General features: G+C 39.0%; 1 long non-coding RNA gene across 2 annotated transcripts in view; it reads left to right on the forward strand.

Annotated features, from left to right (window-relative positions):
• LOC104867881 overlaps positions 1–13,409 on the forward strand; it is a 587,910-nt gene that overhangs the window by 407,306 nt on the left and 167,195 nt on the right. For both annotated transcript variants that reach the window (XR_781883.3, XR_781884.3), the window contains one exon: positions 6,492–6,552. This is a non-coding gene — a long non-coding RNA (uncharacterized LOC104867881). The remainder of the gene's footprint in view (positions 1–6,491; positions 6,553–13,409) is intronic.

Consider the following 13,409-nt stretch of genomic DNA (forward strand, 5'->3'; position numbering starts at 1 on the left):
TTTCAACACGTGCATTTATTAAGGGGAACTGATTATTCCTTGTGATTATTTTACTCTAAAGTTATGCTTATGAAAGCTAATTTTTAGATATTTGTATACTTTTAATACACTTTTAGGATTATTTACTGTTCTATTTGCTACCAAGAAATTCTTTTAGCTGGGGGAGGAGCAGTTATAGACTAAGTAGGGGTACAGATCTGAAAGGTGGGCACTGCCCTCTTTGTCTCCCCATTCCCTACCTTGCTTCCTAAATGTCCTTTGTGCAACCTTTACACTTCGTCCAGGGCCCTTGCCTTCTCCAAAGGAAGATGGGAAATCCTTTTAAAATAGAAGCAGTGGTGCAGCACATCTTGTTCAAAGGACAGCAGTGTCTGCTGGATGCCCAAGCAGCTGCCTGAGTTACTTGCCCTGAAATTGCCTTTGGATAGAAATAAACAAACATGGACATCCAATGAGCCTATTTGAAACTGACCTCTGAGGCATCTATTTTAAGCAGATTGTAATTTTGTAAAAGGCCTGGCATTACTTCAAATGTTTATTTAGTGTCGAATAGCCTCCAGTTGGCTGGTTGGTTCACTTTTTTAAATGGTGTCAAAGACATTAAGAAAGATACCAATAATAGATGCTGGATTTGCACACATCTTAATCCACAGCAATTTATTCTGCTGGGTGCCAGACCAAAAACTCACTTCAGGGGGAGGCAAGCAAATAAGTGTGTCAATGTGCCAACTGATTTTTGTCACAACTGCTATTGCCTTCATTGTTTACATGCAAATAGGAAACTTATAATAGTGGAGCATTCCCGTTGCCTTCTATGTTCATGCCAACACAATTCTTTTTCATAGAACCCATGCCTTCTCACAGCATCCATAAAGCATGGATATCAGCATGGGGCTAAGTTTTTAGCACATAATCTTTTCTGTCCTCACAACTACCTTAGGAAGTAGGTATTATTCTCATTGCAGAGAAAAGGAAACTGCAATTCAGAGGCCTCCAACTGTGAGAATAAAGTAAGGATTTCAGAAGGTACTTTCATTTCCTTCTATTTTAATGAAAAATCCATAGTAACCCTCCCCACATATGTGCTTATGCTATAGTCATTCTTTTTCTATCTACTTATTTCTGACCAGAATTTTGTCTCCTGGATGTGACAAAATGAATACTCTCCTGTAAGTGGTAGCAATAGATTGTCCACATTCTTTCCTCTATTACTTGTTTTGTCTAACTTCTCCTCCTCCTTTCCTTCTCATTTAAAGTAACTGGGTGATTCACGGAGACAGACACATGTGGACCTTCTGTCTCTAACATCCTGTTTTCCCCAAATGAGAAAATATGTTAAATGAAATGCCAAGTGTTCCTGTATATACAGGTCGTGTCTGTCTCTCTATGATCATATTACAATTACTTTCACAGCCACAAAGTTCTGCCTCAGTGAAAATCTTTTCCTCCAAGCAGCACTTTTAGGAACTTGAGGAATTGCTGAAGGTAGGGAGAAATTTTAGAAGAGCTAGATTCTAATTAACTTTTCCTCTAATTAACTCTGTCACCATTCCTTTGTGAATGCAACTGAGACTCAAAGTTAAAGGAGCATGCTGAGGATGGCAGCAGCCCAAGTCCAGGAAACTCACAGAATGTTTCTCATTGCCAGTATTTTAAAGCAAATATCATTACAAGAATATTCAGTGGCATGAGAGGCAAGAAGAAAAGTGACTTTTGTACATGCAAATTCAGAGTTGTAATTCTCCACCTCAACAAATACTATTTTTATAGATCAGTAAATATATTTTCTCACTAACTCCATGATTGCAGTACCTTTCTTTCTATGACACTTAGTGGTTCACCACTGGACAGGTGATGCTAAAACTTTTCAGTGTTGCTGATAAACTCTTCCCATATCCTTCCTCTCCTACATGCTACTTTTTATCCATCAAGATTTTGTGTTAGTCACTTTCCCATTGCTGGGACAAAATACTCAGCATACACTGCTTAAAGGAGGAGGGGTTCATTTTGGCTCACAGTTTTAGTGGGTTCAGTTCATAGTTGGCTGTCTCTAAGGCAGAAACGACATGGAAGAACAGCACAGCAGAGGAAAGCTGCCCCTTTGAACCATGGCTAAGGTGCCTCAAGTGCCTGAATGACTGAACTCAAGGATATACTTCCCTAGGAGTCTTGATTAAACAGGCATCCCAGAGTCTGTCTTGCAAATGAAAGATTTATGCTTCTTCACCCTTGAGCCTGTGATCAGAAAGGTCTTGCTAATTTCTGAGATGCTCTTAAGGCATCTTTCTTTTTGTCCCTGTACAAAGTACTTGGCTTATCTTAAAGGCCATTCTTTCCAGAAACCGTGCTCTCCTTTGTACAAATTTTTCAGGCTCTCACTTTCTGAAAAAGGTGAAAACTTTTCAAAACCTTCAGCTGTAAAATTTGCTCCTGATTCTCTCTGTAGATAAAGCTAAAAGCAGCCATTAATAACCATGCCACAGCCTAAACATTGGAATGTCTTGAATATTTTTCCACCACGTTCTTTAGTCTGCTGTGCTTAATCTCAGTCTCCCACAAAGTCTCAGGACACAGGCCAAATGTAGACGAATTTTCTATCAGATCATAATATATATGTCCTCTTGGCCAGCTCCCAGTGGTGACCTTGTTCCCAACTGAAATTTCATAAACTTGACCCTTCTTCTGCACATTCCTAACAGCATTCTGGTCTTCTGAGCTCTGACCAGTATTGCATATCAAGCACTGATCACAGTATTTTAGAGCTTCTCTACCCTGCATCTCCAAATCTTACCAAACTTCTCTGGCAAACTAGTTCCATATGTCCCTGAACCACATGGGCAGGCATAGTTTTAGCAATGACCCCTTATTCTCAGTATTAATTTTCTGGATTAGCCATTTTTCCATTGCTGGGACAAAATACCCAGCATCATCTTAAAAGAAGTTTATTTTGACTCACAATTTTAGTGAACTTATTCCATATTTAGCTGGCTCCAGTGCAGAAATGGGATGGTAGAGGAAATAGCAGGGCTGAGGAAAGCTGCTCTCCTCTGGAACCCAGGAGAGGGAGAGGGAGAGGAAGAGAGAGAGACAGAGACAGAGAGAGAGAGAGAGACAGAGAGAGAGAGAGAGAGAGAGAGAGAGAGAGAGAGAGAGAGAGTTTGTGTGTTTTGGGGAAAGGCATATACCCTTACAGATCTCACCCCCAGTGACCAGATCTTCTAACCAGTCTCCACCTCTGAAAATGAGAATTTAGGAAAGCATTTTATATCTAAAGCACAGCACCCTTGAGTGTTCATATCCCTGGAATATGTACTGCTGATATTGTTTATGATGTTTACATTACCTAGGAATGGGCTATCCTCTTTAGCTAGGGAATTCTTCCTATCCTGTGAAGCATATTTCAACGATCACCTCCTTTAATAAAGTACTTCACTTAAAATAGTTCTCCAATAAATATGTGTCCAGTGAAGAATTTTCTTATTATTCTTGCCACCACCAATGGTTATTACTTTTTCAAAATGTAACTTTAATTAAATCTCAGTTTCTCCCAAATCTTTCTATCAGTTCTAACTCTTTCTACCAGTTTGTGGATACTAATCACTTAAGTGTGACCCTTCTAGTCTGGGGAAAGCTCCGTTCCACAATTTTTCCCTACAACTGCCTTTGTTCTCTGTATTCCAGTGAAAGCCTCCTTTTTGAAATAGTAATACCTTTTCATTTGAAATTTTGTTTTTGGCATGTTTTCTCATTTTTCTCTTACTCTATTTCCTCAGTTTCAACCCCAGCATGAACCACAGTTGTTTTCATCTTGGAGTTCTCTTTTCATTTTTAACATTTCCTCCTTCCAGTCTTTCTGCAGAAATGACTTTCAGGTGTTGTTATTCTTTAAGTAACTTTGCTTCTCAACAGCCCATCATGGGTCTGACTTATGTAGTTGCGGGTACATGGAAACATCATCTCTCCCCCTCACAACCTGCAACCATTCCTGCCAAACAGCTGGGAAGCTAATGGCCCTACTACAGCTTTTCCTTTGAAAAGCTACTGTTGACTTCTGTGAACGCACAGGCCAAGTGTTCCCAGTGGTCTGTCTCCTCCTGCAGAGCTCATGCTAATGCAGCCAAGATGAATGCTCATCCTCAGAGGAACCACATAACAGCTCAGAGCCTGGGGCAAAACTGGAGCTCAGCTCAGCTGTGTCCCATTCCCATAGCCATGCAGCTGCTCCCCTTTGGCAGATCGACTCCCCCTGGTACATCCTGTCAGATTGCCGACCACCCAATGAGTTGATGAAATCATTTTTTATTCTAAGTTGTCTTTTTGTTTGTTATGCCTCTTTGAGCTGCTCATTAGTGTCTGCTTGCCCCTCTTTGCCTAATCCCAGAGGCTCAGAGCTCTTGCCTGACCTCTCCTCTGAAATGCTATGCTCTCTTCCTCAGATAGTTAAGCTACAGCTTCCCTCTGCTTGCTGTGACTTCTGCTTTTGGAGGATATGGCTTGTTCTTACCTTTACTGCTCACTTGATCCTGCAGGTCCTACCTAACTCCCTGAGCCTCTGGGTTCCATTGGCAGCATAGAGCCTCAACCTAGATCAATTTAATATCCACACATTGAATACTTTCTGCTCATAAAACACTGTATAATTTGCATCAGTTATATAAAACAGTATTATAAATATTTTATTTCAAGGAGCTTACAATTTAAGACAAGTACTATCAGGCCAGTGAAAGCCCTAGTGCATTGAATTCCTAACTGAGATTCACAATGGAGAAAGTCCAGTGTGTGTGTGTACGTGTGTGAGTGTGCACAAAGTACTGAAGATCGGGGCACTTTGCTTGAAAGAGGTACCACAGGGAATGATTTGAAAGTGGATAAGGTAATAACCAAGGTAATATACATTTGGAGGAAGAGTAAAGTTAAATTTCTCCAGATGTGAAATAGTGTTTCTCAATATGACTGTCTTATGCCTAGGATCTTAAATTTAGTCCTACTCAGTACAGTTATGATCTGTAGTCACTGAGCCATACAGAGTCTGACACAACTTCCAAATGCCTCTATAAAGAAAGCAATTATTCAATGATACTTCTTAAATCATGAAAAGGAAGACAAGTCAGTACCATTGCAATAGCTATAGGGTCCATGACCATATGATTTGCAGTGCATGTGTGTGTGTGCATGCGTGTTGGGAGGATTGGCCTGAACTCCAAACACAGGGTGGGCAACTGGGAATTTATAGTCAAGGGGTAGGATGGGAAATTAATAAGAGATTCTGTCAGGGCAAAGGAGGGCTCTGGCTAAACTTATCTAAAGCAGTTCTTACTACAGACAGCTAAAGTGATCAGATATCACCTGGGCCATGATGGAGTAAAAGAACCGATAAGGTATCAAAGATGGTTAGCTAATAAGCGTGATCTGATATTTAAGGTATGGAGTTCTTGTCAAATCCACTTATGAGGTTTGTGTTAAAACTGGATTTTATAAGGAAGTACACAGACAGGCCTAGGAGCAGGTTTAGAACCTAATAAAAGTTTAGACAAGCAAAACATCTTTATTCCTGGTGGGGAAGATCTCAACCGCCTGAACAAATGCCTGCGCTGTTCGTGTCATGTGAGAAACTCAAAGGCCCACTGGAGAATGAGTTCATACTTTGGTAGGACTAGGTAGGAAGCTGCAGGAAATCGAAGGATAGAATGACAGAATCCAAGATACTTTGGGGGAAATAATTGGAATATTACTAATGATTTCACTAATAATTGTTTGGAAGTTATTGCAGTGATCTCAATAAGGAATGATAGGGCTGGGGATTTAGCTCAGTGGTTCTGCCGCCTGCCTTGCAAGCTCAAAGAACTGAGTTCAAATTCCGGTACCAAACAAAACAAAAAACTAAATAAGGAATGATAATAAACTCACTAGTTTAACCAGACACCTACTTTATAGAATAAGGCAACCTATTAGATGTGGGATTCAAGGGAGAATTAAGTTCACAGTGATACCCAGGTTTTGAACCTACTGATCAGGTATACAGTGGTGCAACAGAGACCTGGGGGAATCAGAGAAGAACAAGGTTTCAGGGAGGGGTAAAGGGTTCTATCTGGAGTATGTTGTGTTTGTTTAGCCCAGGCGGACACGAAAGATTGGAAGAGGGACACCAAAGACCAGAGGTTACTTAATAAATATTAATGGCACTACCTGAACACTATTTTTGGCAAGCCTTTAAAACACATTGTTTCTTAAATCCATTGCACACATTCATCCCCTCCATCATTTTATTTATTTCTACCACCTACCTCTCTTTCTTCCTATTTTGTTTTTAAACCTTAAACAGTATGCGAACTTCCCCTCAGTTCAGGGCAGAATGTTCCCCAAATTGAACTTAGCATTTTTGAGTTAGGGAAAGTCTGAGCTTTTAAATAAAATATTAGGTAATGGATGTACCAGGGATGAACTAAAAAAAGATGCAAGCTTTTCTGACTGATTTCACTTTTATTCCCCAGTGCACACTGAAGGCCAGTCTCGGGCAACAAGGACCCGCACGTTGGATCCAGAATTGCTAAAGTAAGTTTTCTCCTCCTCCTGCGCGGTGGCGTCCTGGAGGACACTCGGATTCTGGCTGAGCTGTTCAGCATTTCATATTCTTCCCCTAAGTAAATTAAATCGGGAGCACATCTCCTCAGCTCGGCCGGCACAAACCTGCTATACCATTTTGGCAAACGGTGTTTGAAATGGAGTTTCTACAGACGCTCAGAGCCGGCCCCCTCCAGCCATCTGTGTAGGCTGCAGGGCTAAGGCAGGCAGCCGCCAGGGCAGGGTCCTGGGGCAGGGTAAAGTGGGTGGCAAGTCCCACCCACGTGGAACCACAGCGGGCCCAGCGCTGTTCTCTCCTTTGTCAGCTATTTGATGGAATTCTTTCCTGTTGGATATTTGCGGGGAGAGGGAAAGAGTGACTGACCCTTTCCCTTCCGACTTCCAAAAGCTCGCGCGAGGGTAAATGAATACAAATCGGGGTGTGCTGGGCAGATACAGTAGGGAAGCCTTCTGTGGCTCTCTGCGCCTACACAAATGCCAGCTTAATTAGAAAATCAATCTTGCTGTCCGGCTGATTGATTACAGTCGTAGGCTGGAGGTGGGGAAGAGAGCCGAGTCATGACGAGATAATTTTTTCCTATTACTAAAAAGAGGCCTAACATACGTCTCTAAGCAGTTCAGCGTGAAGAACTTGTTAAAAGCGCACCACCTTTTCCTCTCGTTAATTGAATCTTTGGGGGAGGGGGAACAGAACAACAGCAGTTGGCATTTTTATTTTATTTTATTTTATTTTATTTTATTTTATTTTATTTTATTTTATTTTATTTTATTTTATTTTTTTACCCAAGTTCTGAGATGTGATTTAATAACTGTCTTCAGAGAAGTGGGAATGTTTTATATAGAGGATGCTGGGTGCCTGCTCTCCACACAACACTGTTTTAAGACTGAGGGTTTACATCGCTAAAGGAAAGGATTTGCAATTCGCATTTACACGAGTGAGTATAAAGGTCAGATGCCTCCTTGGCTTGGATGAGGTCAGCTGTGCTGACCAAAGCCACATGGATGGGGTTGTCTGCCGTTAGACTTCTGCATTTCCCAGAGAGCATCTGCCTACTTTTAAGAAAGCTAACATGGCAGCCGACTGAGAAGTCTTCTCCTTGTTCTAGACACTAGTTCTGTAGGGTCCTCTGATCTGCTTTTAACCCCTTTCACACACCCTCTGTTCCGAGCACAGGTCCTGATAACACAGCACCCCCGCTTCTGGTCTGCATTGGTCTCCAGGCTTGAAGATGCAGAGCACTTCCTTTACCTGCAGCTGTCTTTTTGTCCCTTTCACCCCCTCTTCTTCTGTCATTTAACAGACCTGCAGTATGTTCTTGCAGCAGTCCTCTTTCTCTAAGGACGATTTCCACTCATTTTCCTTCTGGAACAAAAAAATCCCTCCTAAAATGCCTTGGAACTATGGTTGGAAGGAATTTCGGAGCCTTCTTGGCATTAAGGAGAGGGGAAAAATTGTCTTAGGTCTGAGGGTTCCTGGAGAATCTCTCTCCATTGGTTGCACCCTCTTTCTTCAGATTCCTTCCTGCCCCCAATATCTCAATTATTCCATGAGTTTTCGCATTCGCCCCAACCCACACTGGCTCTTACTCTTGAACTGGAAAAATTTCTCCCTGCTTTCAGGGAATTGTTGCTACCCAGCCATTTCACATAGTCTTACATGTGGATTACATTTGTAATATTCCATCACTTCCAAAAAGTCCGCAGCCAAGACCAAGCTTATTAGTGGAATGGAACCCGCATTCATTAGGCAGTGGTTCATCATGGACTTCATTTTATGAGAAACATAGCGAGGCGGGCTTATTGGAAACAAGATGAATTATTAGGTGCAATGGTTAAAGACAGTAAAATTTATTAAATTATGTAGTTTTAAAAATCTCATTTTAGGCATTCACTTCAGCTTAATGAATTTATTTATTATATACTATTGAAATACATTTTTGGAGCCCGACCCAGAGAAGACATCAAAGAAAGCATTCAAAGACAGTAGGGCGAAAAACAAAAGAATCTGAACAGGGGACAAAACTTCTCTAAGATTATGTATGCATAAGGAAACTTCTAACTCACAAGAGAAACACTTTTTTTGTTTTTTGAGTCAGGGTATCACTATGTAGTTCAGGCTGGCCTTAAATTCAATATGGGTAGTCCATGCTTGAACTTACAGCAATCCTCCTGCCTCAACCTCCTGAGCGCTGGGATTGCAGGCGTGCGCCACCACACCAGGCTTGAGATTTTGTAACAGGTTCAAATTGGAGGAACCCACATTTTGTCCATTCTGTGATCCTACAGGCAAGGAGCTGAAAGGCAACAAAATGTTAATCTAGGAAACAGATTTCTCCAGAAATCTTCAGAAACATTTTTGGTATGTATTTGTGTTATTTAAAGAAAATGATTCAGGAGCACAACAAAGTTTTAGTCTAAGTAATTCTGTATATTGTGGATTTTTTCCACTTTTTAGGAGCATAGCTCAAATATTTTGGAGGTAGAGTATAATGATTATTATGAGTGTATTTTCTAAGCTGAAAACCATGCTGCCCAACACAATTTATAAATATGAAGAATGCGGCTCTGATAACTCTCTTCCCCACAATCACCCTAATAATTTAGGGTAAATTTAGATAATTTCATTCCATCTGACTCAGAAGTTTATGTTGTTACTTAAGTACATTAGCTTTGTATACTTATGAAAAGAGAAATATACTTGTGGGGGAGAATAAACATGATATTTGAATTTGACCTTGTCTTAAAAAGTATGTTGTCTATGGCTTCACGTATAATAGTCGATTGTTAAGCATAAAGAAAGAATAAGCTGAAAACTGATAATGGTCTGGGTTTCATTTGCTCACAGGTCTGGCAAAGTTTATGACATATTACTCAGATGTTTTTCATTTAAGTTATGAGATGTAAATTCTGAGATAATTTAGTTATGGATTTGTGACATATGAATATTTTCAAGTGCTCCAACATTTTATGAAGTGTTTCACACTTTACTGATATGTCTTTAAATACTAAACATCTCACAGAAAGTCTTAGTCTTAAACTGCCCTTTCTGCTTTGGTTTAAAGAGACATTTGGAGTCTATACACTTAGTATCAGCCGTGACCTTGTGAACATTCTTAAAGTAAAATGATGACATTTTAGGGGATGGGGTTTGGGGAAAACACAGTCTATCAGAGCAAAAACGATTATTTCCAGATTCCCTAGGAATCCTTGCAGGTTCTGTTGCCTGAGAAAGAGAATCTGTTTCCAATCTTGTTTAGAAAATACTTGTTAACATTTTTGAAACACACAGACAATTTTTTGGTTAACCTGGAATTTTTTCCATTGGTGATTTTTTGGTTATGTGTAAATCATTCTAGATAGCAATAGCAAATCAAAAAATCAGGCAATGTCTTGGTTACTTTTTTCGCTGCTGAGACAAAATACCTGACAAGCAAATTTAAAGGAGGAAAGGTTTATTGTAGCTCACAGTTTGTAGAGGTATACGTCTCTAAGTGGCTGGCTCTAGAGCAAGGTAGCATGGAAGAGGGGCATCACAGAGCAGGCCAGAGGCAGCAGCAGCAGTAAACTACAATCTATAAGCAGCGACCCTCTTTTTTATCCCTCATATTTTACCCAGGCCACACACCCTTAGTAGCACTCACACCCAAGGTAGGGCACCCTTAATCTTACCCAGACCTATGTCAAAACAATCAATGGACTAATTCAGTAATCACACACCCCTGATCCCAGCATCACACACCCTAGATCCAGCCACCTGTCATTAATTTCATTGTCCACTCAGTCTGTATTTCTCTTACCAATTCTTTGTCGTGTCATGGAAAATCACAAGGAAGTTCTATGAAAGAGCGATGTGCTCAGTAACCACCGTAGATGACCAGACACTTTTGTGTTTATTTTCTCAGTGACATTTTCCCACTACCAGTGAATGTGGCAGGAGAGACATCACTGTCCCCATTTCACAGAGAAGTAAGCCAATATCACATAGCAGATGGCAGCAGGACTTGACTGTAAGAGAGTTTGATGCCAAAGCTCAGCCTCTTTTACTTGTCATCGCAACAGTCTACATTTCATGAATATTTCTAGTGACTATTCTATGCTTATCTCCTTTTAGAAAAGCAACTCTATGATTTGTGATGAGAGAGTAGGCAAGGTAAGATAGAATCATTTATAGGCTTCACTAACTATTTCATAAATAGCTACAATTGACAGATTTCACTGTAGACAGATGGCAGTTTTGGCTGAGATCAGCTCGATTCCTCGAAGGTAATTCTGTGCTGCTGGTGCTGGTCTCTCCTACACACGTTTGGGCTGGCTCAGCATGGAGTGGGATGGGAGGACTCATCTGGCTTAATGAATCTTAATTTCTCACAGTTGCAGAGCTGAAATGAAAGGACAAGTAATATATTTTGTATGTTCTTCTTTTAAAAATATTGCCACGAAGGGATTTGAAATGTAGCTGGACATGTAATATATTTAAAATTTTTTATCTTCTTTCAGGAATTATGGATACTTGTGGCCAGCAAGATCCAACTTATTTTGAGATTAGGTATACAGAATTATATTCTAGGCTTGAATTTAACTCTTTTTTTCCCTTCTACACCATCCCAAATCTAATTGACCAAGCATCCTATTATTTTATATCCTTGATTATTTAAAGGAAATATAGTCTGTATGTTTCACACTCACACTTTATTCTTGACTTATCAGAATGTTGTTTGGCAAGAGGCATTTGATATCTCCTAGAAAATTCTTGAGGTGCTTTTGATAAGATTTAATTTTTATATCTGGGAAATACTGTTTCGGCTGGAGAGAAATATAGCTCTCAGAGAATCCTAAGTCAGTTCAAAGCTCCACTGAAAATGATTGTGGAAGGTTGAGTTTGGAAGTATAGTTTTGCATAATTCACATTTCTCTAAAATTGCCAGTAGAGATTGCTGGCTAGGGCCTATCGGATACTCAAAGTAGCTTGGGTTACTTTCTACTGTCTAGCCACAAATGGGAGAATTGTTGGTAAACTATTCTATTTGCAAAACATGTAATGTCTTTTAAACACTCTGAATACATAGGGGAACCTTCAAGATTTGGCAGCATAAACATTAAAAGCAAATGACAAACTGATAATAATATTGACAACAGATATGTCAGGGGCTACCCTGAATATTTGAAAAGGTATTAATATATGAAAATAGATATTTCTAACAATAATGTGAATGTCTCATTAGAAAAGATAGACACAAGACACATACACATAGAGCAGATATATAGAGTAGACTAACCCGCAAAATATTTGGTTTTATTAATAGTCAAATGAGTATAAATGAAGATAAAACAAGTAATTAAATATAATTTTAAAGCTAAAAAATTGCCAAAACAATGTTAAAATATTAAATGCTACTGTGAGTGTTTTGATAATTTGCTGGTTGAGGTGTAAAATGGTGTGACTTTCCTGAAGTGCATTTTACAATGTGAATTATTCTTAAAAGGGGTTTGTCCCCTCTGATGTTTTAATTTTACCTGTTGGAAGGCATCTATAGTTGTGGACAGGGATTTACATGCAGAGGTATTTATTACATTGCTATTTTTAACAGTGAAAATAAAAAAGCTATTATTTCTAATAATAGTGTTAGATAAATTAGGGTATGTACTGTAGACATGAGGTAATGCCATATTATTGAGTTTAATGTCATGGGAAATGCTACTGATATAAATGAAAAAAGCAGAAAATAAAACTACTATTTTGTCTCAGGAGTGTAAAAAAATCATACATGCAAATGCATAAAAAGAAAATTTTCAGAGAAATCAGCAGTTACTGTTTGGTAGTTAAAATGTATGCAATTTTTAAAAATTAGTTTTATTGGTACAATTTATGCATACAGTATAATGACATTCATCATTGGAAATTTGTACCTTTGCCTAATCGATCTTGCTTCTTATTTCTTCACCATTCCCCTGCTTTTAAACCCTCCAGCCCTCTCTATTTACAAAGACTTTGTTTCCATTTTTTCATTTTCTTATATTAATTTCATTCTCTTCCCTTCCCCAATCCCTCCCACTTCTCCCTCCCCTTTGGACCTTTTCTTCCTATTTCAATTCTAATTTTCTTCTGTGCAACTTTCTTCATTTTAAAATAGTAACCACGAATAACTTTATAATCAAAGCACAACAGGTAGTGCGTATTGTGATAAAATTATTTGAATGCTCAGTAGTTAAAGGTAATAGATTCATTGAAAATTGAAATGATGATTTTTGGGCTTTGCAGTGACTATCAAATAACCCTTCTTTTCCATTCTGTATCCTCCTGGCTATAGCACAATCATCTTTGAAAATAATCTATGCCTGGAATTTACTATATTGCTTTTTATGTAAAAATGATAACCCAGAAGAAAAAATAATTCACTGTATTTTGTTAGTTTAAAAACTGCCCTTAATTATTAGCAGAAGTATTTGCTGATTTCTGAATATTACTAGTTGAAAAATTCTTGACTATATGTTGTTCTTTAGTTTGAAGGAAAATAGTTTTTTGAATAAGCCAGTTATCTCCGATAAAACATGTTTTCGGAAGGCATTTTCCCCATGTGGTTAGGCTTGATTGGCTTGATTTATTTACCTCATTAGGTAGAAGAGAGTTTGGATGCATAGCACAAGAAGATGTTGTTGAGGAATTGGAAACCTATTACAAACATAATCTAGTCTGGAGAGATGTATGTGTGGGCTGAATGAAGACCTAGGCTGGCATTTTAACTCTGTCATTTAGCAGATGTGTAAGCTCATACAGTCATGTTGTAGTCTTTGTTTTTCTACCTGAAAGTGTTCTTGGGAAAATATAT

The sequence above is a fragment of the Fukomys damarensis genome, unplaced genomic scaffold (genome assembly GCF_012274545.1).
Source record: "Fukomys damarensis isolate Sample0158 unplaced genomic scaffold, DMR_v1.0_HiC HiC_scaffold_12, whole genome shotgun sequence".
Lineage (NCBI taxonomy): Eukaryota > Metazoa > Chordata > Mammalia > Rodentia > Bathyergidae > Fukomys > Fukomys damarensis.